Raw genomic sequence first — 22,280 nt, forward strand, 5'->3', positions numbered from 1 at the left:
AGAAAAGAGGGGATCCTGGCAGCCTTTGGCTCTGAGAAACGTGATGTCACGGGAACAGATGAGACAGCCCGGGTGAGGCCGGCAGAGGCCATCGTGGCCTGGGAGTCTGTGCACATCCACTGTCTGTCGCTGTGTGACAAGTGACCCCAAAACCTAGGGGCTTAAGGCAAAGTACACGTACGACTGTACAGCTTATTCAGGTTGCAAATTCAGGGCAGCCTTGCTGAGCGGCTCTGGCCCAGTCCCCTGGTCACCGTGAAGATGCTGTCGAGGGCTGCAGCCATCTGTAGGCTCAGCTGGGCTGGAGGTTCTGCTCCAGGATGCTGTGCTGACGTGTCTGCAGGCAGAGGCCTGGTCCTCCACACCTGGCCACTCCCTGGGGCTGCCAAGTGCATTCCTGCCCAGGGCCGCTCCTTTCCCCAGAGACGTAGCAGTGCTGGTTTTATGCCCAGCGTCAAGGTGGCTGGCTCAGGAGCAAAGACTTGTTTCCCCTACTCAGCGGCTACTCCTGCAGGGCTGGGCGACAGTGGAGGTCGCGCAGGAAGGTGTTCGCTGAAGACCATGCTCTGTGACTTGATGGGTGTTCCTCCCAGGAGGGTGAAATGGAGACTGGACGCTGGGAGCGGCGTCCTGCGCGACCCCGCATGTAGTGGGCTCACAGCAGAGCTAAGTACTTCCTTTACAGATACTTTTCAGAGTTTGCCCGCCTTTAGATTCTCTGATTAACGTGTCTGAGGAGGGTCCCAGGAGTCTGCCACCTGCCAGGCCAAGGAGGTTCCCTACATGTGGCTTGTTCCCTGACACCCTGAGAAACGTGACTCGAGAGGATCACCCAAGTTTCCTAAATGGGTCACCTGCCTTCTCTTCCCTTTGCTTTCATGCCTCCCCCAGGGTGGGTCAGTCCTGTCAGCCACAGCGATACCTGCATGCTGGGGTTCCAAGGAGATTGGGGGGGTGTGGTCCCCCAGGGATATTCGGTGACTGAGGATGCTGTCATAGCAGCCAACATGTCCTTATTGTTTTCACTTTTAATGAAGTTCAGTTACTAGGTTTTCTGAGGCACAATGATGTCGTTGTGAAAAATTGGTGATCAGGGAAGCAAGCAAGTGTGGGAAAATGATCCTGCCCTTAAATCTAAAAAATGATGAAACAGCAAAGCGCCTTGAAGAGCCCATGAACCTCCTCATGGGGCAGTGAGGAGACACTTCAGTAATGGCTTTAAAAAAGAGATCATACTGAAGAAAAGGTACACTAAATTTTGGGTCTCCTATGGGTAAAGAGATTGAGGTTTACATTTTGGAGGCATGCATTGACATACTTATTTATTTTTCTTTGTTGGATTTAGAATTAGTTGAAATAGTTGTGGTTTTTTAATTTTAAAAATTGGGGTATATGAAGTCTAAACTCTTTGTGACATTTCTGTACTGTGAGACTCCACATACAAAAGAGAAGCCCAGACTGTCTATCTCTAATGAACCAGAGAGAGGTGGTCATCTCCTGCAGGCCGGTCTGGTCTCCAGGCATCTGGCCATCCTCCCAGTCTTGGGCACACCTGCATCACTGGTGCTTCCTGCCAGACTGTGACTCTGCCCAGGTTTCAGGAGCACCTGGAACAGTTTTCCTAGGGGCTCCTGCTTTGTCCCGGCTCCTGGAAGCACAGGCTTTTGATGAAGGACTCTCCCCACTGCCAGGCAAATTGGTGATGGTCCCACAGTCTGTATTTCTTGCATGGGGCGCAGAGAGTCTGGGCGTGGTGTCGTGGCCCTGGAGCCAGCTCTAGGACTGCATGGCGGCCTTGCCTCCGCCCCTCATCTGGGAACAGGGCGGTGGGGAGGAGAAGGGAAGCAGGGTCTTGCCCCTTCTGCGTCTCGAGAACACGAGAACACATCGTCCCATTGCCTCGCACCATTCACAGCCCAAGCTTGTGTGAAGTAGTATTTTATAACCTCCCCTGACAATGATGTATTTTATATAAGCAGCACATAAAGTGGTAATTTAATACCCTATCGAGCAAGATTAAACAATAAGGAGCAGATATCGCTTTAGAAAAGTTACATTATCCAGGAAACATTTACCTACTGCAGGTGGATGTGAATCATGGCTTCCTCCTCGGTGGCTCCTGACGAGCCTGTGAGATTCTGTCCTGTTCACCACTGTTAGTTATAAGCTACACCTTTCCTTCTATGATGTTACAAGCTCTACCGTTTCCTCTGCGATGTGTATTTCTTGCCTGTTCAGCACTGTTAGTTACAAGCTATACCTTTTCTTCTGTGATGTATATTTCTTGAAGGCATGGACTAAATCCTAATTCCACAGTATTTGATGCACACACTCAAGAGATACTTGTTTGAATGAATGGATTAATGGAAAATAGAAGTGGTGACTTCACTTTTAATTCATTATGTCAAAGTTTGTTTACATGGAAAATTTTATGGTCCTTTGGAAAAACAGGGCCTCTATGCAGGCTTGTTAGAGATTGTGAGAGTGCCTCAAATGGCTCTGTGGCTCTAGGATCACAAAGGTCTTCAGGGACTTGGTGGCGGCACCTGTGTTGAAAACTGAGTTCTGCAAACCCATTCGAGTGACCTGCCAGCACACACAATCCTACTTCCCAGTTGATTTCTGCACAGAGGCTTCTCCTGAATGCCCCAGGTGAATGTGGGTTTAGACAGCACTGCTGGGCTTCCACAGCAAGCCAGGGTGCTGCAGGGATGAGAGAGAAGAGGGGCAGGACCAGGATCTTCCTGGGCCCCAGTGCCCGTGTGGGGATGCTGCCTGGCCTGGCTTTTCTGGGGGAGGTCAGGGAAATGATGACATGGAAGGACTGTTGGCATGAGCTGCTTGCTCAAACATAGATCCCCAGGCCTGTGTGGGAGGCAAAATAGAAATTTATGTGGCTATCATCAGTAACATAGCAAATATGGGCTTCTTCCCTAGGGTGACTGACCCTCTTGCTCATCTGCTGAGCAAAGGCTAGGCCCGGCCTTCTGGGCCTCCACACTGAGCTTTTCCCAAGCTCTGTCCACTCCGTGGAGATGACTGGAGCCAGGGCAGACATGGGGTGTTTGCTACTTTTTTTTTTTTTTCTTTTTCGAGACGGAGTCTTGCTCTGTTGCCCAGGCTGGAGTGCAGTGGTGTGATCTCGGCTCAGTGCAAGCTCCGCCTCCAGGTCATGCCATTCTCCTGCCTCAACCTCTCGAGTAGCTGGGACCACAGGTGTCCGCCGCCACAACAGGCTAGTTTTTTGTGTTTTTAGTTGAGACGGGGCTTCACCGTGTTAGCCAGGATGGTCTCCATCTCCTGACATCGTGATCCACCCGCCTCGGCCTCCCAAAGTGCTGGGATTACAGGCGTGAGCCACCGCACCCGGCCAGGTATTTGTCAGTTTTTGAAAGCTACATTTAAAGAATGAAATGGACCGAACAGAATTACTTCCTTTGAATATTTAATACTTAGTCTACCAGAACACTTAAATATAGTCAATGTATTCAAGTAATAAGGAAGAACTTTCCCTCTGTTTCCAAAGCAAAAGTATAAACAACCTTTACTTGGCAGGGATTTCACTATGTTTCTGAAAAGCCAGGAAGCACTTTTCCTGAAATAGACCCGTCTCTTCCTCTGCATAGACCCTATGAACATTTTAGCTACATTTCTGCTGTATGTGGATGTGATAGATTATAGAAAATTCCTTGCTACTGGAACTTCAGAATGCTTTCCTTTTAAACATCAAATAGAACGTATGGATAGTAAATCTCAGACTAGTTGCGATTATCAGTCTTGATAGAGCTTCCACCAAGAACCTCTGTCAGTTACAACAGAAGGTGTGTCCCCAGCAACCCGGCTTAGATAGCAGACTGAGCTAGGCTCACCCAGGATTCAGTGCAACGTCTTCCAAAGCTGTATCCACTGCTCTTGGAGGAGACTTGAGAAGTCCTCCCTTTGATGCCTGTGCATGGCTGTTTTCAGATCACAGCAGCTGCAGCAGCAGCAGCATCTCGGAGGATGCCGGCAGGGGTGTCCTGAGTATTGACACCACGGCAGAGGCCTGCAGTGTCTGAATGAAATGGGCCGTGACACTGAGCAGCCTAGAGGAGTCCACAGCCACGTTTCAAAGGTGCAGTGGCCCGAGGTGAACCCCAGAGCACTGAGGAGCCTGGAGTTGACCTGTCACGATTCCATTGAGAGAGCTGGTTGAATTCTATACCTGTGCGGGCAAAAGATGGCTATTTGCGCTTGGCCCCTTCGCAGGCCAGGGCTAGGGAGGTTGTCTGCATAGCTAGTGGGAGCTTAACTCTGTGCACACTCGGGTCCGAGTCCCGCTCCTTTCTGTGAGCCCAGGGAAGATAGACATGCCGAGCTCTCCTGGAAGAGGGCCCTGATGAGTCAAGCTGAGCTTCAAGATGGTCGGCGTTGTGGTGTGCCTGGCGGGATCGGAGTCGGTGCATGCTGAGTGGGGGCCCGGCTGCTGCTGTCGCTATTGGGCTCAGCAGATGCTGAGGGGGACGTGGCTCCTGTTGTACTTGGTGTTTTTCTCCTCACGGAAGTGGGTTTCCCTGCAGTGAAGGTGTCGGTGCTGTGACAGGTAACCTGGCAGGAGGAAGGCGCTCATGGGGTTGTGCCCCGAGGCCCCCTTCCTCTTGAGGAGCAGGAAGGGGGTTTGGGATCCTGCTTCCGGCTGCACTCCCTTGCTAGGTTCTTGGCCTCCGGGGCCGGGAGAAGCTGAGTGCAGGCCTGAAGCCTGGACCCTTTCCATAGCCTCTGTGGCGCTTGTGGTGCTATGCGGGACGTGGCCCTTGGAACTCCAAGCCCTACCCTGGCATGCTCGCCCATTGGGGCGTCTCGGGCACCTGCTGTGTGCTAGGCTCCGTGGTGGGTGGGCGGTAGCAAGGGCTGTGGGGTAGAGGCGACACAGTACGCGGATGATGATGAGAAGCATCAGGGAGGCAGTGAGAGCAGAGCTGAGACCTGCAAGGAGGGGACTGGCTGTGGGTGTTGGGGCTCAGGGAGCTGCCTCTACCCAGAGCCACAGTGGCCAGTGAGGGCAGAGCAGGGGACCGAGGCCCAGGGAAGCCGTGTGTATGGTTCGCATCAGGTGTGCAGGTCTGCCGGGCTGGGCCTGGGGTCCCAGAGGGAACGGAGGGTCCTCGCATCTCCCTCCTCGTGTTTCCCTGTTGCTTCCTGGTCAAGGGATGCTTCTTTATTGCAACTCTGGCAGTTATTCTGCATATTAAGAGAAGTTTCACAAAATCGTAAGGGGAGAGGCTGACTAGGGATTCATTTTTTTTTTTTCGCCCCCTGATTTTACACGGAGGATTCTACTATCCCTTAGTGTGGAGGCAGAGTGCAGATGCTCTACAGTTTTCTGTCTAGGAAGATAAGAGCTGCTGGGAAGTCACAGATCTGATCATTGCAATAGCACTGACATTTTTAAGTGACAGAATGCTGATGTCTATAATAATCAGAGTAAAACTTCAGTAGCTTCAATATAAAGATGTCGAGATGATCTTAGAGCCATTTCGTCCTTAGAGCCTTCTGCAGTGTGGAGTGTGACATCTCTATCAGCTTCTGGTCAGTGGCCACCTGTGGGTAACTGAATGCTTGCAGTGTAAATGAGAAACTGAACTTCTAATTTTCTTTAATTTTAGTCAAATTTAAATAGCTATATGGGCCGGGCACCGTGGCTCATGCGTGTGTTACCAGCAGTTTGGGAGGTCGAGGCAGGTGGATCACGTGAGGTCAGGTGTTCAAGACCAGCCTGGCCAACAAGGCGAAATCCCATCTGTACTTAAAAGTATAAAAAATGAGTCTGGCATGGTGACAGGCGCCTGTGTTCCCAGCTACTCGGGAGACAGAGGCAGAAGAATCACTTGAACTCGAGAGGCAGAGGTTGCAGCAAGCCGAGATCAAGCCACTGCACTCCAGCCTGGGTGACAGAGGGAGACTCTGTCTTAAGAAAAAAAAAAAGATTTTAAAAAACCCTACATGCCCCTAGTTGCTTCTGTAGGAGACGGCATGGTTCCAGAAGGTAGACTTTGTGTTAAGGACTATGCAACGTCAGGCTGGAGACAGTCTCCCTTCCTAGCAGCGTGGGCCCGTGGGCTGCTCTTCTACCAGAAGGGATGGTGGAGTCTCTGGGAGGTATCTGTGGACTCAGATCTGTGTGGATTAGTGACTTGTGTTACTCACAGATACTTAATTTTATGGGTAAATGAATACCTGGACTGGCTGCAACTTCAGGGCGAGATTCGAGAGTAGGGAGTGAAAAGTGACGACGGAACCCTGGGCTTGTCCTGCCGCCCCCACGACTCGGTAGGGGCCCCTTCTAGTCTGAAGTCCCAGCACGTGGTTAGGGTACCCCTCCCCTCTGAAGCCCCCAGGAAGTGATCGGGGCACCACTCCCCTCTGAAGCCCCAGCACCTGGTCGGGGCCCCCCTCCCTTCTGAATCCCCCAGCATCTGGTCGGGGCGCCCCTCCCTTCTGAATCCCCCAGTACCTGGTCGGGGTGCCCCTCGCTTCTAAAGCCCCTAGACCCTCCTGGCCTGCGGTGCTGCTTCTCCAAATGCTGCCTTGGCTGTTTTCCAGGAGTCACCTGCACCCCAGCAGGTTGCGTGTGCTACTTCTTTTGGGATCTGGGGTGTCGATGAAGCTCATTTATCTTGTCTTCCTCCTCATGTGCCATATCTCACCTATTGTCTGTCCGAGTTCGTGTGAGTGCCTGTTGTGCGTTCTCAGGCTGTACTCGGTGCTTAGGTGACAAGATCGTCTTAGAGCAACGGACTGTGTACTCCAAAGGATGCTGTGCGTGAATTGAGACACAGTTTACTTGTGGGGTTTAAATTTCCTGGGTGTTGGAGGCAGTTACAGGGAAACAAGGTCTAAAAAAAGCCCTTGGGGATGAGGAAGGAAATAATTAAAAAGATTACTTTATACACACTTAACAGTTGATTTAATTTGTAGGTGAATCTCGCATTTTGGGAACTACTAAAGCTACTGTTTGTGGGGATTCCTTGATGAGTTTGTTTTCTGTCAAGTAGAAAGTAAAGTGGATCGGTTTTGCTTTTAATTCTGACTGACTAGAATCTACTTCCTTTTTCACCCCTTTCATGTTAGGATGGGGATTGGACTAGAAGAGCTGTAGGATCTCTTTATTTCTGATCTTAAATGAATTTTTTCTTTGCTCACTGTTTTTGTTGTTGTTGTTGTTGTTGTTTTTGGTGAGCTACTGTTTTTTCCTTCAATACACTGTTCTACGGGTTGGGAAATGTGCTCAATTTGTACCGTGCTTTAAATGTGCACAGTGGTTCTAAATTGCTACTTTTCGTTAAAGTTAGATATAACATCTTAATTAAAATGTCATCTATAAATCAGGTACAGTCTGAGGCCTGGAGACCCCTCTTGTCACTTCCTTCCCGCCGTGTCTCCTTCCCTGGCCACGTTGCCCCTGGCCACATCTCCTCCCCACACCACGCCGTGTCATCCCCCCACCACGTCACCTCTGGTCACATCACCTCCCTCCCGGCCACATCACCTGTGGCCTCACTGCCTGCTTCCCTCCCTCCTTGGTGGCCTCCATGGCTCCTGCTGTCTGCCTTCCTGAGAGTCTGTTCGAGGCTCCTTCCCCGTTTTCTGCTCCTAAGTGGGTCTTGGGGCCTGGATGTTTCACAGGATGCAAGTTTCTTCCCTTCCAGCCGCGGGTCTCTGAACGTCAAGTCCAGAGAGTGCACTAAACTATCCTTACCCACCTGGAGGCCCCGAACCCTGATCACCGACTACCAGGGCTTTTCTGCAGGGTGTGGGGCAGACTCATGCGTGAATTGGTCTCAAAAGGTGCTTCCAGGAATCCTTGTTTTAAGTGCACTGGAGCAGAGATGGGGAGAGGGGACCTCCGGGTTTGCTCAGAATTTGGCCCTGATCACAGCCAACGAGGCAACATAAGCTCCTCCTAAATGAAGCATTCCATAGACTGATTTTACACATGACAGTTGTGATGGCTGGAAAAGGCTTCACACAATGAGTGAGTTTGAGCTGCATTTGAAGGAAGAACAGGTCTCTGCAGGTGGAAATGAAAGATCAGGGTGACCCAAGTCATCAGCTGTAGCGGGGGGTGGGGTGGTGCGGACTCCCCATGGATGGTGGGCATCGCTGTAATTCAGGAGAAGGCAGGGGTGCGAAGCAACAGCACAGCAGCATTAAAATTCCCCTGCAGAGAGGAGACTGAGATATTATCACATGTATACAACTGAGAGATGATTTGAGGATGATTTCTGGGAGCCTATGGGAAGATCACGTGCTCATCATCAGTTCTCGGGATCTCTTTATGAAGTGAACAGTCATGCCTCTGCCTATCTTGGAAGCTGTTAATATCAAATCGGATAATCTTCAGTGAGCCTTGTAAATGCTAAAGGTTATGACAGACTGTTCCAGCACCCTTGTCTCTATCCTCCTTTCCTCCTCGGTAACGTGAACCCTGCTAGGTACCTCACTATCTGCCTGGCTTCCTCCTCCATAACGTGAGCCCTGAGTACTTGCTGGGTACCTCGCTGTCTGCCGTACAGCTGGCTGTAGCCTTGTCAAACGCACTTGGCTGGCACATAAGCAGAAGTGCTCGCCGGGCCTTGGGAGGGCTTTCTGACATGTGGGTGCCTGCTTTTCCCTGTTAGGCTGGAGCTGCAGGAGCCCTCCTAGACCAGACAGAGGACCAAGGCTGTGGCCTCGGGGTGGGGGTTGGGGTAGCTCCCTGGGTTTATTATGTGGGTGAGAGCAAACTTCAGTCCCGCTGCGGCATCGGGATTCAGGGTTCCTTCTGGAATGTTCTGAGTGAGAAACAGGAAGTGTGCACAGGTGCGTCTTTTGCGGATTTTACGGTTATCTTTAGCGAGCACTGGTGCCTCTGAGCTATGAACCTGCAGAACCACTTCTTCCACTAACGGCCGCCTTTATAGAAGGAATGACTTACAAACGATGCCACTTCAGATGGAGGTATTTGCAGGTGTGGCCTGAAAAATGAACAAAATGACTTTCATCTCAAGGAAAGTTCCTTGCATTATTCCCAATGATAGACATTTGAGCTTTCCAATGAGTATTAAAATATAAAAATCTTGTGTCCACCACTTTCTCATGTGACCAATGGTGATATTGATGTGTTTTTGTTTGTTTTGTTTGTTTTTTGATATAGAACAAAATGTGGAAGTTGCTCATAATTCTGAACCAGTGTTTTCTAACCAATGTGTGATTACAAAATTGTGTGCTGGTAAAAGTCATTCAAGTGTACGATGGACCAGTTGACTCAGAAGGAATTGGGGCAGAAAGGCCCGTCGACCAGAGCACAGACTCTGCGTTGCAGACAGCCTGTGCGGAAGTGCCACTTATTACATTTTGCAGCAGAGAATACCTAAAATGATCTGAAAACACAATGAAAATACTGCTTCCTACTTGTATATCAGCATGGGGTCGGACTTCCTTCATAAACTTGAGCCACGGCTCTGCAGCCCACTGAATGCAGATGCAAGCATGAGAACCCTGCCGTCTGAGGTGCAGAGATGTTAGGTGTTTTCACAGCAGCACAAACTGTTGCCACGCTGCTACCTATTTGGGAAAATGGTTTCTTCTTGAAGACTGTGTTAAGATGTAATGACTTTATCGTTGTAAAATAAACTAAATTGTTACCTTTTTTTTTTTTTTTTTGAGACGGATTCTTACTCTGCCACCCAGGCTGGAGTGCAGTGGTGTGACCTCAGCTCACTTCAACCTCTGCCTCCTGAGTTCAAGCAATTCTCCTGCCTCAGCCTCCCTAGTAGCTGGTACTACAGGTGTTAAGCACCATGCCAGGCTAATTTTTGTATTTTAGTAGGGACGGAGTTTCACCATGTTGGCCAGGCCGGTCTCGAACTCCTGACCTCAAATGATCCGCCTGCCTCTGCCTCCCAAAGTGCTGAGATTACAAGCATGAGCAGCCTGGGATCAAGGTGCAGGCAGGTTTGGATCCTCTGGGGCCTTACTCCATGCTGTGTAGACGGCGTCCTCTCTGTGTCCTCACAGGTTTCTCTTATGTGCGTGCAGCACTGAGGACTGTGTCTAAATTCTCTCAAAAGAATACCAGTCATACTGGATCAGGGCCTACTCTTAAGATCTTAGGTGACCTAAATTTCCAAGTTAAAGACCCTGTATCTAAATACAGTGATATTTTGAGTTTCCGGGGTTGTGACTTTAACATGGGAATCTTGAGAGGGGGGACAGTTCAGCCCATGACACCTTTAGGGAAGAATCGTGGTGAAACCGCTACGTTGGATCAGGTAATGTTTCCTTGGCTGAGACGTTTAAAGCTATAACAAGCAACTGAAGGGAAAAAGACGGTATCAAAATTTAAAATGTTCATTTCAGAGGATACTATTAAAGTAAAAAGACAACCCACAGAACAGGATAGATTATCACGATAAGGACCTGATATCATGAATATATTTAAAAGCTCTTAGTAAAAATCCAATTTAAAAATGGACAAAGGATTTGAATAGACATTCTCCAAAGAAAGACATATAAATGCCTTAAAAAGCACATGAGATGTTTAGCAGAATTCATCATCTTAGAAATGGAAATCAAAACCACCGTGAAATACCACTTCACAACCACCGGGATGGATAAAACCCCAGTATTGGACAGTGACATGGAGGTGAATTTGGGAAAAGTGAAATCTTGATATATTGCTAGTAGGAGGGGAAGTAAAATGGTACAGTTGATTTGGAAAAGTCTGGCAGTTCCTCAGAAAAGTTGAACATGAAATCACCGTACAACCCAGCAATTTCACTCCTAGGCATATGCCCAAGAAAATTGAAAATATTTTGCAAGAATCTTCATAGCAGCATTATTAGTAGTAGTAGAAACAGTCCAGGTATCTGTCGACAGGTCACTCACTGTGAGATTCCACTCACCTTGGACGTGAAAGATGTCAGCACCGAAGGTCACGCACTGTACGATTCTCCTCACAACAGGTGTCCAGAATGGGCAAATCCAGAGAAACGGAAGTCGGCTGGCAATTTCCAGGTGCTGGCGGAAGGAAGGAGCAGGTGCTGACTCTTAATGGGTTCAAGGTTTCTTTGGCCCGTGGTGAAAAAGTCCCAGAATTACATACTAGTGGTTGATGTGCAGCTTTGAGAATATGCTAAAAAGACTGAATTGTATCCTTTAATATTGGGGCTTTTATGATTTGTAAATTCCTTTCAATTTCAAAAGGAAGTCAAGAACTTCTTTGGTGTTGATATTTGGATTGTGAAAGAGACAGTATCCAAAACAAGTTACTATGTAACTCACGTCCCCAGAGTTAAACTTCATTTTCTGAGGATCTTAAAGGAAGTGTTTGAGCCTAGGAGACACAACGATCCTATACTAGATGTTACACCCCATCTTACTGATTTCTATCTCACATAACCATATTCAGGGAATACCGACACGTAAACGTGAGCTGAATGCTATGCAGAGGCACATTCCTCTTACCCGGATGATCTTTAGTGGTGCAGTAAGAGATGAGGTCATAGCAACGTTAGTTTAGCTAGTTTAATTTCCATGGCAACAGGAATTTGGCACATCTAATGAGTTAGATGTCCCTGCACAGCTCCTAACGAGGTTGCCCATTTCTGTGTGGTGTGTGTGTATATTCTTGCTGTGGAAAAAAGTGATAGCACCTGCACAAACAGTTGCCCGGAAACACGCACGAAGCTGGTGAAGGCAGAGGACAGGTAAGAGGGAAGCATGGCTCAGCCCTGGCAAAGAAGATCGTTATTCCGAACGCAGTCAGGTGGAGAGTCTTGCTGCTGGTGTCTGGGAAATGTGTTGTGTTTGCTTCTATCTGAACAGCTGGACCTGAGCGTGTCTGTGCTTCAACATTTAATCTGTACAGTATCCTCGGCAGGGTGTGTAGCTCTGTGGCAGAGGACACCCCGGCCACAGTGGATGTCAGCGGCGGTGGCTGGACTCAGGGTCCGTGAATGTTGCGTGATCGAACGTGTTTGGTTCATTCTCAGCTCCTGCCCAGGTGCCTCCCGAGCTTCAGGTGCTGTGGCTCCCCAAACCCTTCCCATCTGTGTGTAGCATGACCACCACCTTCCTACCATGTGTTTGTCCTACCACGGCTGCCGTGTCTAACGGACACTTTGCTTTCCAGCTACTTTCCTATAATCAAAACCCTTGAACGACTTTGCCTGCGTTTCAGAGATGACAGGGTATTAGTTTTTCATGATTACTCTGAGGATTTCCAAAAGCAAATGAAACTTACGGGATGTAAGATATTAGAAGTGACAGTAATTATAGATGGCTTTTCTCAGTTAGTCTTTTGATTGTGGTAAAATTACATAGCACTCTAAGTGTATGGTTTGGTGGCATTAAGTGTGTTCACACGGTTGTGCCGCGGTCACCGCCATCCATCTCCAGAACTTCCTGGTCTCCCCACGCTTGAAACTCGATCTACCAAACACTAGCTCTCTTTCCGCCCCAGCTCTGGTAAGCAATACAGATTGCTTACAAAATAGGCTTTTTCAGTAAGAGAAGGGGCAAGGAAAAGAGCTCTAAAGACTGTCTTGAGATTTGAGGAAGTGTTTTATTTGTTGCTGTTTGGTTCCCAGTGTAAAGGAAGTATTGAAGACATGGGAAGGCGAAGGTCTGTGACCTCAGGAAGTGCTGGACTGGGCAGCTTTCCTGCTGTACCGGGGGCACTTGTCTTCAAACCTACCTGAGATAATCGCATGAGGATGGTGCTGCCTTGTGACAGCTCTGAAATTGGTCTCCTTGAACGTTGTCAAGTACATAAGCTTTGGCGGTTACCATCTAGTGTCTGCGGGAGACCTAGAATTTGAACATTGTTGACTTTAGAACACACTCATTTGTATAACACTCTACCTGTTCTCATCAATGTGTTCTCTTTTTTTGCCTTAATATTCTGTGTTGCAGTAGCAGTAGTTGCAGCGGACGCTACTTCTGGTTCATGGTCATTGCCCAACACAAGCTTCTGGAAACCATGTGAAAAATGAAGGGGAAAGTGCTTTTCTGCAAAGGCTTTTTTTGAATATCTTGTTTTTTCTAGAATATCTGTTGTGGTGTAAAACGTTTTCATATTTACGGTTTTGTAACGTGTTTTACACTAGTTAGCTTTAAAACCTCCTGTTTTTGCATGTCATGGGGCTGCTTTGTCCTGTTATTCTATGATATAGCTGGTTTGCAAAACTATTGGTTATTTCCCTTTAAAAACCAAAGCAGCTTACAGATAGAGTGTGATTCCTGTAAGAATTTAATTGTAAAATTGATTTGTGTTCAATAAGCTTACCGAAATGACTAGATCAGTGGACAAAAAGATAAGAACATGTCAAGTCTCTGGGCCATGAAGGACTTCCAAATAATACACATGATGCACAGTAATTTCTTAACAAAAGATTAGATTTAGTACATAACTATTTAAAACCTCCACATTTTCTATTACAGCCATTCCACAGTGCCCATGGGGGTGGGCTGCAGGACTGCCTATGGCATCCGAGGTCTGTGGGTGTTGAGGTCCCTGCTCTAAAATGGCATGGTGTTTGCATATGACATACGCACATCCTCCTGCAGACAGTCATGTCAGGGTTGCTGGTATCAGCTATGCCATGGACATGCCATGGGAGTAGTTGTTTAATGAATAATAAATTCTGAATGCTTAGTACAAACACATTAAAAAATATTCTTGATCTATGATTGGTTGAATCCACAGGCCTGGAACCCCGGGAGAGAGTACAAACTCTAGAAGCAAAACAAACAAAGAAATTGAGGTCAGCAGTGACAGGTGTGGGATCACACTGAATCTCATGTGTTTTGCTGTGTGTGTCACTGTGTCCCGTGTAAACAGGAATCATTTGTAGCTTAAGGTAAAATAGGTAACAGGAAACATTACAGAATGGGCACGAAGGCGCACCCCTCATTACCCCGTGTTACAGCCAAGTGTCTGCCTCCTGGGGAAGGATCTGTTCTGTGGGGAGACTTCCGGATGTGTGAAGTGAAATGCCCTCCAAGAAGCGTGGCTTTGGCCGGAGCACATCAGACGAGAGTTAGCGTGGCATGGAGTTTCCACAGTGCCCCTCAGGCCTGCTACTTCTCTCCTCTCCCCACCCCTGGCCCTGACTCTTACCAAGGGAGGAAAGTTCAGCTCCAGTTGAGCCCCGCGCAGGGCTGTGGATCTCTAGGGCAGATGCCACCTTCGCCTGAATAGGCTGTGTCAGAGGAGGGTCTGGCCGTACTTGAGCTGTGAGAGATGCTCTCAGAGATCCAGCATCCTGAAAACCCAGGTGCTGAAGGTTCCTCCTCCACCGTCCTGCGGGGAAGGGGGTCTTATCCTGCTTCCCCTCAACCCGAGCTAACTTTTGTCTGTTCTGTACACCTAGTTTTTCAGAGCAGTTATTGTTAATCATCTAGCAGACAAACACCATAAGGTGACAGCCTGGGAGGGTAGATGGGGCTGTGGAAGATAGTTTCCTGAATAACAGTGTTCAGATTCCTGTTTTGCCGTCATTTGACCCAAGGCCTCCAGATAATTGAAATATTGTCAGCAAAACACCCATTTTGTATCTGAGTTTTTTTCATGTTTGTTTTTGTTTTTGTTTTTGTTTTTGTTTTGTTTTTAAGGAATGGGTGCAAACTTCTAACCAGGGACCTGACAAAAGAGAAGAATTTCTTTTCAAAGTGAAGGTCGGGGATGGTTGGCATTTGCCATCTGTGACGAGCAGGGACCCAGGCTGCTTCCCTCCTGCCGCCCGACTCCTGCTGCCCGACTCCTGCTGCCCGACTCCTGCTGCCCGACTCCTGCCCCTTCAGCTCCTGCCCCTGTTCCCACCAGCAGGAAGAGGAGCGGGAAGGTGCCTTTTCCCCTTTAAGGGGATGAGGTGAGAGTTGCACCTGCCATTTCGCTAGTCCCTGGGGTGATTCTCCAGCATGGGTGGGAGTTGGGTTTGGAGGCCTGAGCCCCGTGAAGCCGGGATTGCTTTTCCCTGAGCAGTGGGAACCTAGACTCTGGGAAGTGGGGTCAGAGGGTAGCCTTTGCTGCATCTGCAGGAGGGGCCTCTCGTCCCAGTTGACATCTTCACTGCAAAAGGGGGTGTGGGCTTCATGGTCCATTGACAGAACGTTACTTGTTTTTGTTTGTTTTTTAAGCACATTGAACCCTAATTCCTTTGGCCTTTACTAAAGTGGCACTTTGTAATTCCACATGATTTCATCGTTATACTCGCAGGAGAGAATGCTTCCTGTAAACCAGAAGGATCTCTGAGACGGTTCTCGGCCCATAGAGAGTTCCTTTTCCCAAGGTTAAAGACACAGCCTCAGGAGGGGTTGAGGACACACTGCGACAGCCTCAGGAGGTCCTGGACATGTGCCCAAGGTGTTTGGGGCACAACTTGGTCTTACACATCTTAGGGAGATGTGAGACAACAATATATGTGAGATGTACGTTGGTTTGGTCCAGGAAGGGAGGGACGGCTCGAAGCGGGGAGGGGTTTCCAGGTCACAAGTAGATCAGACAAATGCGTTTCTGGTGTACCTTTCCAGAGGAAGCAGTCAGAGCCACATTGATCTCCGTGTGCAGATGGTGACTTTGGGTTCTCTCCTCTGTCATGAGGAATTTCCTTGTGGATCGGTTGTGAGGGAGGTACATGGCTTGTTTTTTTCTCCCCCAGTATCTGTCTCTGTTCAGAAAAGCATGGGAGGTAGGTTTGCCCTAAGCTGTTCCTTACGTTGAGGTCCCTTTAGCTTAGTGATTTTGGGGTCCTGAGATGTATTTTCAACTTCATGTTTCTGAACACACTGGCACTCTAAACAGTGTTGTAGGAGGCATCTAACTTACTTAGAAGAAGAATCTATTTGGAAGGACTTGAGCACCTTCATCCGTGAGAGAACCAAGCCTTTGTATAGTTTGCTTTGCCCCGAGGCTGTTACTCTGCCCTGGGCTGTGCGGCCTTAGAAAGCTGTGCCCCTCTGAGCTCCTGCCTGTGGAATCTGGTGACTTTGAAGTTAATCCAGCAGCTACATGTTTTGGAAAGCAGATTGCCTCTGAAAGTGTTGGTGATTATGATTCTAACACTAGAATTTCAGTGTGTATTTTCCACCCTTCTTACTTTGTCTCCTCATACACTGAGATGCTGCTGCATTTGCCCTTAGGCTTCACAGAGGGAGGGTCAGTTCTGACCCTATCTTAGATATTGACCTTTGAACAGACAGAATCGGGATTCAGAAAAACCCTTGAGCTGTGAGAGTGTGCTGATATCTATGTAAGTGGGGTTCATGTGTCAAACTCAGGTTTAAGAAAAAACAATTCTAGGCTGGGCATAGTGGCTCACACCTGTCATCCCAGCACCTTGGGAGGCTGAGGTGGGCAGTTCACTTTTGAACCCAGGGATTCGAGACCAGCCTGGGCAACATAGCAAGACCCTGACTCTACAAAAAATTAAATAGGAGTGGTGATGTGCACCTGTGGTCCCAGGTGCTCGGGAAGCTGAGGCTGGAGGATCACCCAAGCCTGGCAGGTTGAGGCTGCAGTGAACCATGATAGCACCACTGTGTTTATGGTGCACTGTGCCTGAGTGACAGAACAAGAACCACCACCCCCCAGACACAAAGTATCAATTCATGTAGAGGCCAGTTCTGCTGGGACCACCTGTTAAGGCTACTCTGGGCCTCACGGTTTTAGAAGGGTCTGTTCCGGGGGCGAAAGGGAGTGGCTTGAGGGCCTAGAAGCCAGTTCTTGTGGTTCAGCGTGATTGCGGATGTGGAGATGGGGGCAGGGCTCTCTAGGGCATGAGTGGGTAAACGGATGGGCTTCCAGGATGAGTCCCTGTGATTTTGCCTGGTTTACATCTGTCCAATACAAATCCACAGTTTCTTACTCTAGAAGCTTCTGCTGGGGCTGATGGACTGGCCTGGGGAGAGAGGGTACCCTCAGAGCCTCAGGGTGCCATCTGGTTTAGGCAGAGCACTTAGTCACCTAGATCTAGGATTTATGGCACTACAGGGGACTCATCACACTTGGAGCAGCAGCCATCTGCATTCTAGACTTGGTTCTAGGCGAAGTACTTTGGAGTCTGTTGGTACCCTGTGTTCTGTTTATCTGTAAAACAAGTTAGAGTTATAACTAGTTACAACCTATGATTAAAATTTTACTACAGAATATGGCAGTTGTGGTGGAGCCTGGCCAGAGACCCCCACTCTCGTACGCTGCCGCGTGCTGGGGTTGCAGGCGTTGCCTGCATCAGCTGCCCCTCCTGGCGTGTCTGTGTTCTTGACACTGGTGCCCATCGAGGCTCGGCCTGTGGGACTTGTACAGCCATTTGTCTCTGTGTTCCTCTGAGGTTTCGCAGACTTCACTGTCCCGTGGCAGAGCGTACAGTATCGGCTTGCATCCTGATCTCCCCAAACCCCAGGACCGGTCAAGAGTTCCTGACACACAACTGCAGAGGGCCCCGTGGTGTGGATTTGCGGGTGACACAACCTTTCCCCAGTTCGGCCTTCATCTCCAGAGTTGGCTTTAGGGTGATAGAAGCTTCCTTCAGACTGGGGGGCCCTGAAGCTTTGGTGCTAGGAATTCGGTGACCGGCACGGATGATACCTCGTTTCTCTGCATTTGTAGCAATAGTTGTTAACATGACCACGAGATGTACAGAGGAAGGAAAAAGGAGGTTTTCTTTTCAGAGGAACACTCTGTGCTTTGGGAAATGTGGTCTCGGGGGAGCTGTAAGCACACGCCCCTCAGGAGGGGAGGAGGCCGCGGTGTTACACGTTCCGGGGTTTGTTGGCTGTGTGTGTTCATCGGGCTCATGGAATGTCGGAACGTTTACAGGGAAAGTGGGGTTTGTTCATCCGGTTCGTGCAATGTCTGAACACCTATAGGGAAAGTCTAGCACACATGCAGTGAGTTAACCTGTAACATCCATGTTCGCCTTGGGGCAAGCGTAACATTTGAAATGAGGTTGACTGGGCGTGTCATGTACAAAGGTGAGCTGTTGGGCGCAGACGTTTATGCGCAGCCTCAGTCACAGCCAGGACTGGCTCAGGGTCTGCAGCTTGTGGCGGGAAAGGACACCCACGAGGTCATTCTGTCCAGTCGGGGCTGCCAGCAGGGTCCCAGGGTGGGGCTGTCTGGTCAGCCAGCGTCTGGAGTCCACCCAGGTCCCATGGGCAGCGTTCCTCTAAACCAGACTTCTGATTGTGGAGGAGTCTTCATGCTGGTTAACAGACTGTACAGGAGTAGCGCCGTGGAGCTTTGGGGTCCACCTTCCCTATGATGCCGGTTACATTTCTCTCCGGATCTCATCGTAGCCACAGAGAGTGCACCTCGTCTGACAGCAGGGGTTGCCGTGTTGATATAGTAATTTATTGTATTAACCTTTTTATTACTATTTTATTAACTTTTTTTTCTTTTTAAAGAGATAGGATATTGCTGTTACTCAAGCCAGTCTTGAACTCGTGGCCTCAAGCAATCCTCCCACCTCGGCCTCCCAAAGTGCTGGGCTTATATACGTGAGGCAGTGCACCCAGCCTACAGCCATGTTTTTAAAACTCAGCACTTTAAAAATCCTACTCCTTTCACCCCCTGAAGAACGCTGGTTAGCCTTGTGCAAACTGGGGTGTCAAGATCTTGGCCCCCCTTTTATTTCACCCTTTGACCTCAAGTTCTGATGAGAACAGCAGTTACAAAATGGGCATTAGGTGATTCTTCTGTTACTAAAGCCAGAATTCTCACCAGTTAGAGATGTTTGTCCCCAGAGTCCCAGAAAGCTGTTTTGAATCAAGCTGGTAGCAAATAAGTAAGGAACTAAACTCTTGGTCCTCTGCTTAGTACCAGGGGAATGGGTTAGTTACTGATACCCTTTGATCTGTGCTCACGTGCTGCATCTCGTCACGGGAAGCAGAGTCACCCTGTGGAATAAAGTCCGGCTCACGGTGGCACGTCGAGACCCTCTGGGCTGTCAGTCCCTTTTACAGCGGCAGACTTGGAGACTCAGCATCGCGTGCAGAGCCCGGGCAACCGGAGTGCATCCACCTTAGAGACCACACGGCCGGTCGGCAAGGTGGACGTCCGGGCATATGGCCCTGACAGGCCGGCTGCGAGGTGAATTAGGAATTCGTTAGCAAAGAAATCAAACTCGCCTGTGGGTCCCAGCTACTTGGAAGGCTGAGGCGGGAGGATTGCTTGAGCCAGAAGGTCAAGGCTGCGATGAGCCATGATTTTAATACTGCACACTGGCCTGGGTGACACAGGAGACTCCGACTGAAAAAAAAAAAAACAAAAAAGCCAAACCTTACTCTTCATAGTAGGAGGGATAATTTATCAAAGTAACTGCCACAAAATCTTAGATGATGTCGGCCTCCATCAGCTCCTTCCTACCTGCAAACTGCCTGCTTTGACGTTGCCATCATTGGAGATATGTTAGGGACTTAGTATGGATTGACACCCATAGGACCAGCAGATCGTGGAAAGGTGGGAACCAGGGCTGGGAGGATGGTGACCACGGCCAAAATAAGAACCGTGGTGGGCTTGGGAGGTCCATCTTCTGTCTAAAGTGTTTTTAATAATAACAAAAATAGTGTCTCAGGAGCATGAGAGGGCAGGCCACAGACGCGGAGAACATATCTGTAAAAGACTCATCTGATAAAGGCTGTTATCCAAACCATGCAAGGAACTCTCAAAACTCAACAAGAAAATGAATAACCTGATTAAAAATGGACTAAAGACCTGGACAGATACCCCAACAAAAAAGATTCACAGATGGCAAATCTACACATAAACAGATGGCCCACGTCTTATGTCATAGGGTGAGGCGTCAGAGTACACCCATCAGCCTGACCAAAATGCGAACTCCGACACCACCATGTGCTGGTGGGTGTGTGAGCATCAGGACCCTCACTTATCTCTGGGGGAAGTGGGGCAGCGGCTGTGGGAGGCAGCGTGGTGGTTTTCCTTGGAACTAAGCTCTCCGACCACAGGAGCAATCACAGTCCTGGACGTTTACTCAGAGGAGCTGAAAGTTTACTTCCATGTGGAAATGTGCACACAGATGTTGACAGCAGCTTTGTAATTGCCAAAACTGGAAAGCAACCAAGATGCCCTTCATAGGTGAATGGATAAACTGTGGTATGTCAGATACTGGGATATTATTCAGCACTAAAAAGAACTGGACCCCTAAGCCATGAAAAGAAGGATCTTAAACACATGTTGCTAAGTGAGATCCTTCCTCTCAGGAGCATGAGAGGGCAGGCCACAGACGCGGAGAACATATCTGTAAAAGACTCATCTGATAAAGGCTGTTATCCAAACCATGCAAGGAACTCTCAAAACTCAACAAGAAAATGAATAACCTGATTAAAAATGGACTAAAGACCTGGACAGATACCCCAACAAAAAAGATTCACAAAAAAACGGAAGGATCTTAAACACATGTTGCTAAGTGAGTCTCCAACCTGGACAGGCTGCCTGCTGTCTGAGTCCAACCACAGCACAGTCTGGAACAGGCAAAGCTGTGGAGACAGTCAAACAGTCAGCGGCTGCCAGGGGTTGGGGAAGGGAGAGATGAATGGGAGGAGCATAGGGGATGTGGAGGGTGGGAAACAACTCCAGGTGGGGCTTTCATGGGGGATCCATGCCGTTCCACGTCTGTGAAACCCACAGAGTGAGCAGCAGCAGGCCGAGTCCTCATGTGAGCTGTGGACTGTGGGTGGTGGTGCCGTGTTGATGTGGGTCTGTCGGTCGTACAGGCATGCTGGTCTGGTGAGGGCAGGAGAATGATGGAGGCTGAGCCTGTGCTGGGAAAGGAGATACCTGAGGACTCTCTGTACTTTCCTCTTGATTTTGCTATGAACCGAAAATTGCTTTTAAAAACGTCTATTGAAAAGGCAAACAAAAGAGTACTGGCCAGACAGCATCTGTGTGAGGGTGTGGCCTGTGTTCTACGTTCAGAATTTCCCTGTTAGAATACACATATCTAAATTTTTCAAAGTTAAACCTTTGCAGTCAGTAACTCACTACAAAGTGACAGTATCAGCTTGAGCGCTGCCAGGATGGCCAGGATCCTATATCCTGACCAGCTTCTCCCCTTACAGGTGCAGTTGACGTCCATGGCCACATCCCAGAAAGCAGTAGGGCTGGAATCTCAGGAGTCAGGCTTTGCGGGACAGAGAGGAAGTGAGATCTTGTAAGCACGTGGCTGAGGGTAGGCAAGGAGGAGCCCGTGGCAGGGAGCTGGCAGGGATGACTTTTTGATCAGTTGTCCTTATCGCTGAGGCCTTCTTAGACTTGGGGAGTTGGGAGTCCCCACTCTTGGGCGCCTCAGAAACCAAAGGCTGCTCGTAATCCTCAAGTTCCAGATGCCTCAGGGGAGGTACCTGGGTTGTTGGCTGCAGTTTCATTATTTGCTGCTCAGTGGGATTTGCCCGCAGCATTTCTGGTTGTTTTTAAGAGCTGATGTTTGAGCAATTTAAAATCACATATGGATGTCGATTTATCTATAAAAGTTAAGAATGGAATTTGAGTTCAAAGAGTTGTGAAAATGCTCAAGGTTGTGTACTAATGTATACATTACATTTGTGGAAATATCTAAAAGTCTAGGATTTATATTAAACACTTCTCTTGATTTTTGTAATATCTACCTGTCATTTTTCCATTTGATTAATAGATGTCAGAGGGCTTAAATTTTGAGTGTCTGAATTCACTGAAATTAAAACTTCTTACATCAAATGTAATTAAACTGAATGTAGCCAACAGTGCATGTTTTTATAAGTATTGATTAAAATATATATAAAAACACATATCCATCAACATGCAGATGGGGGCAACATATTAAACCATGGAAGTAGAATTAGTATTCTTTGTTTTCTCAGAAAACAAATTTTTAAAAAGCCAGGGGTCTTATAACTTTCTAGTTTCTAACTTATTTGCCCTAAAGTGGAAGATTAACAGCAGCAGAAGAGGAGATCCTGGGCCAGTGCAGGCTCTGGGAGCAGCGGGGTGAGTGCTGGAAGGAGCTGGCTGGAGGCAGAGCAGGGAGGTGATCAGGGAGGCCAGGATGGCCTGAGGGCACGCTGCTCAGTGAGTGAGAAAGGGTTCACGTTTCCTGGAGAACCCTTGTCTCTGCCCATGGAAAACCCAAACTCCTTCCAACTGGGATGTGCATCTCATGTAAAAGTTGTTACTCCCAGAAAGAAAGCCAGTGGATGTAGAATTTTTTTGTATACAGAAATTACTTGAAATTTGTTTCTAACCTTATCCTTTTCTTCCACCATCT

At 48.5% G+C, this 22,280-nt stretch overlaps 1 protein-coding gene across 4 annotated transcripts in view; it reads left to right on the forward strand.

Annotated features, from left to right (window-relative positions):
- Nucleotides 1-20,338, forward strand: part of LOC140713572 (uncharacterized) — an 89,230-nt gene extending 68,892 nt beyond the window's left edge. For all 4 annotated transcript variants that reach the window (XM_073023830.1, XM_073023827.1, XM_073023828.1 and 1 more), the window contains one exon: nucleotides 1-20,338. This exon is cut by the window's left edge. The gene's annotated coding sequence lies outside the window, so the exon portion shown is untranslated.
- The last annotated feature ends 1,942 nt before the right edge of the window (nucleotides 20,339-22,280 follow it).

The sequence above is a fragment of the Chlorocebus sabaeus genome, chromosome 16 (genome assembly GCF_047675955.1).
Source record: "Chlorocebus sabaeus isolate Y175 chromosome 16, mChlSab1.0.hap1, whole genome shotgun sequence".
NCBI classification, from domain to species: Eukaryota; Metazoa; Chordata; class Mammalia; order Primates; family Cercopithecidae; genus Chlorocebus; species Chlorocebus sabaeus.